The sequence below is a fragment of the Oryctolagus cuniculus genome, chromosome 14 (assembly GCF_964237555.1).
Source record: "Oryctolagus cuniculus chromosome 14, mOryCun1.1, whole genome shotgun sequence".
NCBI lineage: Eukaryota > Metazoa > Chordata > Mammalia > Lagomorpha > Leporidae > Oryctolagus > Oryctolagus cuniculus.
This window is the reverse complement of record NC_091445.1, coordinates 21,132,798-21,138,797: the sequence shown is the minus strand read 5'-3', so window position 1 is coordinate 21,138,797 and position 6,000 is coordinate 21,132,798.

Sequence of the window (6,000 nt, the reverse complement as noted above, 5' to 3'; positions counted from 1 at the left end):
TTTTTAAAAGGTTTATTTATTTATTTATCTGAAAAGCGGAGTTACAGAGAGATGGGAAAGACACACATACACACACACACAGTGAGCTTCATCTGGGTTTCCCACATGGGTGATGGGGTCCAAGTACTTGGGCCATCCTCTGTTGATTTTTCCAGGCACATTAGCAGGGAACTGGATGGGAAATGGAGCAGCTGGGACATAAACTGGTGCCCATAAGGGATGATGGCATTGCATAACCATGGCCCCACCAAATTGTGGTTTTCTAGTCCTGCTGTTACTTCTAGTTGCTAGTTAGCAATCTACTATAGGTGAGTTCTATCCTTTCTTGCCAATTTGTTTATTTGTATCTCTACAAATAGCTGTGTTTTGTGCAAAGAGATGTACTCTGTTAATATTTAGTTTTTATGCACAAATATTCTTACAGTTAGTAAGTGGGAGCCTCTGTAGTCTGACTGCTTGTTTTATTTGATATGTCCTGATTTGTCCTAATCTTTGAGCCATGCCTTGCTTTATGGTGAATAAGATGATGTATTCATTTTGTGTATCACCTTTTCTAGCTTCAACAATCATCTGTTTCTCCAGAGAGCTCTAGTTTCTTTTAAAATTTTTTCCATTTACTTATTTATTTCAGTGGCAGGGAAACAGAGAGAGAGCTAGATAGGGAAAGACAGATCTCCCATTCTTTTTTAATTTTTAATTTTTGACAGGCAGAGTGGACAGTGAGAGAGAGAGACAGAGAGAAAAGGTCTTCCTTTTGCCGTTGGTTCACCCTCCAATGGCCGCCTGGGCTGGCACCCTGCGGCCGGTGCACCGCGCTGATCCAATGGCAGGAGCCAGGTACTTCTCCTGGTCTCCCATGGGGTGCAGGGCCCAAGTACTTGGGCCATCCTCCACTGCACTCCCTGGCCACAGCAAAGAGCTTGCCTGGAAGAGGGGTGACCAGGACAGAATCCAGCGCCCCGACCGGGACTAGAACCCGGTGTGGGACTAGAACCTGGTGTGCCGGCGCTGCAAGGCGGAGGATTAGCCTATTGAGCCACGGTGCTGGCCAGATCTCCCATTCACTGGTTCACTCCCCAAATGTCTACAGTGCCTAAGGCTAAGCTGAAGCTGAAGCTGAGAGTCAAGCTGGAACTGGAACCCAGGCACTCTACTGTGAGATGTGGGTATTTGAACTGGAGTCTTAGCTGCTAGGTAAAATGCCTTCCCACCTCCCTTTTTAAATGAAACGTTAGAGGCTGGTGTTTTAAGCTACTGCTTGTGATGCTGGCATCCCACATTAGAAGGCTTATTTGAGTGCCTGGGAAGGCAACAGTAAAATGGCTCAAGTACTTTGGCCCCTGCCACCCGTAAATAGACCTATATGGAGTTCTTGGCTTCTGGCTTCCTCTTGGCTTTGGAAGCCAAACAAGGGAAAGCAGATCTCTCTTTCTCTCTCCTGTGTTCGTTCCTCTCTGTCACTCTTCCTTTAAAATAAATAGATAAATAAGTAAAAAAAATTCAGAGAATTATTCATAATGATATCCTGAAGTGGAAACACTCTAGGTGTCCAATATACATAGGATAGATTTTTTTAAAAAAAAGTTCTATATTTACAACATGTAATAATCCTATACAACAATTAAAAAAACTGATACATGCAACAACATGGGAGAATCTCATTAGACATTATGGATAGCAATAAAGACAGCGCACGGAAGGATAGCTTATATGTCCCATTTACATAAACATCAATCACTAGACATCACTATAGAGTTTGTTTTTATTAAGTGTAATTATCAAAAGAAAACACATGGATGTGACAAGTGCTAGGAAGGCTGAACTCCCATCTCCCCAAATGCAGCTTTGAGAGAGTGTTATTAGTCTACAGTATTTTCTGCAGTCTTTCCTCACTTAATAATGTCAGGCTCTGATTCCAGTGAGTATCAGAAGCTTTGAGACATCTCGTGGAGTGGCTAGGGGCAATGGTTTTAATTTTTATGAAACAACTTATCTTCCTGGGACACGATTTATTTTGGGCATGACCTAATTTCTTTTAAGCCTTAGGCTCAAGTGTCTGTGATAATTTGCAAAACTTGGTGAGAAAACCTGGAGCTTTGCTCACATCAGTGTAGGATTATTGCTTCTGATTCTGCACACAGAAAACAGAGATGCAATAAAGTGAAAGTTTCTACTTCATGTTGGCATAATAGATAAATTTGATCTCAATCACTTAACTCACTATCAGGCTAAAAATCTCTCTCTTGTTAACTTCTTTTTCAGTCTGACTTATATCCCAAGGCAAGAGTCCCTTCATCTATGCCATGCATGAAGATTAATTTACTTCAAAGGCATCCTACACAGGGGATAAAGAACAAGTTACTGTCCTGATTGCTATTCTGCTTTGAGATTCCTAAGGATATTTGTTGAAGACTACTGCAGTGAGCAGGGTTAATGATATGAAATCCATGAAGAAAACTCAATCCCTGACCTATTGTTTAAACCTATATGGCTACATAATACAACTTTGATGGCTAAAACTATCAACTGTGAGGGTTCTTCTAATTGCTTTTGAAGCCAAATGATTCTGCAAGATAATCCCTTCACACCTGAGACTCCATTGCAGGGCAGCCTGCATCACCAACAGCAGCCAACTTGCCTCTATTGCTTTTCTGCGATGGAGTCATGAATTATAGTTGAGAGAGATGATAGTAGGAATTGTAAATGAGGTTTCCCGAGGTCTATTCCAAGGGAGGAATGGACTGGCTGAGAGGAAATGTAGCATCTTTTCCCTTCACCTTGGGGTTTTACCCCAGAAGTGCAAGGGACATTGATTGGTGATGTCGCTGAGATGCTCATGATTGGCATTTCTGATTGACATCTGGGAATTGTATTCTTTAAGCTCTCTGTGCTAGTGGTTTCCCAGTATGCATTGGGAATGCCCACTCTGGGAGGTAAAACCGCAATGCTAATTATATTATAATGATGGTATAATGAGGCAGGGTTGCTCCAGTATTAAACGGGGTCTCACTGCATGTGCCATAAACTTCACTTTTCTGGTTTGGCTTAATTCTGTCCCATCATAGCATCTTAACCACAGGTTAAAACCTGCAAAGTGAGTTATCTTGGGTGGGTCCTGGTGGACACCAAGGTCTTTGGTTCCACCCCTGCAGGAGGGTCTTGTGGTCTATCCCCAGTTCTTCATATCTAGTTGTCTACCTGACAACTCCATCTGATATGAACTTCTCACCTTTGTGAGCATGCAAACAATTTCGACGTTGATCCTGGTGAAATACCATCCAAAAGACAGAACTGGCATTCCTCTCCACTTTTTCTTCAAATGATTCCCAATATCTTAAAATGAAATAAAAATGACATCTGTTTCTGCTTTCAGAAAATCACTTCCATCCCTTCTGCCCTCCATCACTGTTCAGTGTTGCTAACTAGAGGTGTACTTTAGCTGTCTCTGTCTTCGTGTTGCCGTTCCCCTTTTGCGCTCTAGGTGAGCTGTAATGATCCAATTCCACCCTACTTCAACCTCCATCACTAACTCATTTACTAAGAATGAACTGATAAAGGAATGGCCTGGTATAAAATTTTGTTCAGCGGCTTGGAAGGAAAAAGATTGGAGGTGCTGACTTGGCAACAGGTAAGAGGAAAGGCTCATATGCCTTTATTCTCAGTTGCTCATATTGACCACCTTCCTGATGGGGAGGAGATAAGGCATTGAAACAACAGAACTGTCACATAAAAAACATTCCCATTGAAAGGGGGCACATTCAACTCTTACAGAGCAAGGAGATGTCCATTTGGAATGACCTGCAATTGCCTCTTACTATCTTGCAGCATTCCAAATAAATTGGATGAGCAATCATGCTGTAGTCCATGGGATTCACAATAGCTTTGAGCAGTTGGAAGTTGCTCAATAAAATCCAATTGGTTGCTCAGTTGAAGGAAGACTTTTAGAGTAAGATGGTAACTTGCTAGTTTTAGGGCCACCACGGTAATTCTATCTGCTCTCATACTGATTTGACTGCTGCTGTCCTGCTGTGTTCTTGCTGTAGGCTGTGCAAAAAAAAAGCATTAGAACAAATCATAAATGCTTGATTTAATTAAATCAGTTACCAACACCACTTCTTGTCATTTCTTTAAGTGCCAAGGTATAGATTACATTTGAACAATGGTGATGCAATAAATACTTGTACATGGGGAGAAAATGCCATTCTTATTTTATGGTTTGTACAAAAAAATAGAGCAACACAATAATAAAGTGCCCTGTAGCAATTAAACATTTCCTGGTCAGCAGTTTCCTTTGAGATTGAGGTTTCCTGGGCTAGAGGTTAGGGGGGTACATTTAAATCTTTTCACTCTGGTCAAAAAGGAAAAGAAAAGAAAAAAGGGGAATTCTAGTTCAACCATTTGAGCTTATGCTGGGGTATCCTGTGCTGTTCTTGAAAAGCCACAAGCCACAGTGACTGTGCTATTTTCTGCTCCAGTGGGATAACTTTGGTTTTCATGCAGATCTCCATATTAATGCCAAAAACTATGTTAATCCTGTTCACCACTGACCCTTACATTTTGTGGGAGAATTAATAATGTTTAGCCGGAGTCTGTTACTAATATTAGTAATCACTGGATAAAGTGAATAAACTTTATTCAATTCTGGGTGTTTCTTGTGGTTAAATATATTCCTTCGTTTTAATGGGTGACTAACTTATCCTGGTTTGCCTGGAATTTTTTTGGCTTTAAAACTGAAATTTTGGGGCTGCTGTTGTGGTATAGTGGGTAAAAATGCTGTCTGCGATGCCAGCATCCCATATGGGTGCCGGTTTGTGTCCCAGCTGCTCTACTTCCGACCCAGCTCCCTGCTAACGGCCTGGCAAAAGCAGTGGAAAATGGCCCAAGTGCTTGGACCGCGGTTACCTATGTGGGAGACCTGGAAGCGCCTGATTCCTGACTACAGCTTAACTCAGCTCTGGCTGGTGTGGCTATTTAAGGATTGAACCAGTGGATGGAAGCTAGCGTTTGCACTCTCTCTCTCTCTCTCTCTCTCTCTCTCTCTGTATATGTGTGTGTGCATGTGTGTGTGTATCTGTCTGTCTCTCCCTTTCTCTATGTAAAGAGACATTTGATTTTTTTAAAAAATTTATTTGAGAGGCAGACTTACAGACAGACAGAATGAAAAAGAGAAAGGTCTTCCATCCACTAGTTCATTCTCCAAATGGCCACAATGGCCGAAGCCAGGAGCCAGGAGCTTCTTCTGGGTCTCCCACATGGGTGCAAGGGCCCAAGCTTTTGGGCCATTTTCCACTGCTTTCCTTGGCCATAGCAGAGAACAGAAGAGGAGCAGGCAGATGAGCCTCAGGCGGAAGCTTAGCCTGCTACACCACAGCGTCTGTCCCATAAATAAATCTTAAAAAACAAGCAAACAAACAAACAAACAAAAAAAAACACTGAAATTTCTATACTCCAAGAACCCTTTCAGTCCAGGGCAAACCAGATGGTTGGTAACCCTACTTCTGAATGACTTTCAAATTCTGCTATTTGGCATTCATTCCCTTTAAGAATCTTCCTTTTTAACTATAAATTTTATTGAATGCTTCAACATGTCAAGTACTATCGAAATTTTTATATAAATTTACCTTTTAATTCCTTCACATCACAGTGAGGAAGGGTGATTTATACAGTTACATAGCTGTGGACTGTACTACTGCAGGGAGCACCCATCACATAGAGAAGGGGACCACGGTGAGGAAGGTGAGTGATATTTTTCTTCTCATTTTATAGGTAAGAAGACAGAAGCAAAGAGACTTTCTTGTGACCAAACAGCTGGGAAATGCGAAATGGAGTTTACTCTGGCAGTCTTGTTTGAGGTCCCCCAATGGAGCTATTCTTAATTACAAGTGCAGTTGTAATTCTTATTCACATTTGAAATCCATATTTACAAGTATGCTGCTTTTCTTTTTTTACCCCCTGAAAATGATGGAACCGTTGGATTTGTAGTGCCTCACCTAGTAATTT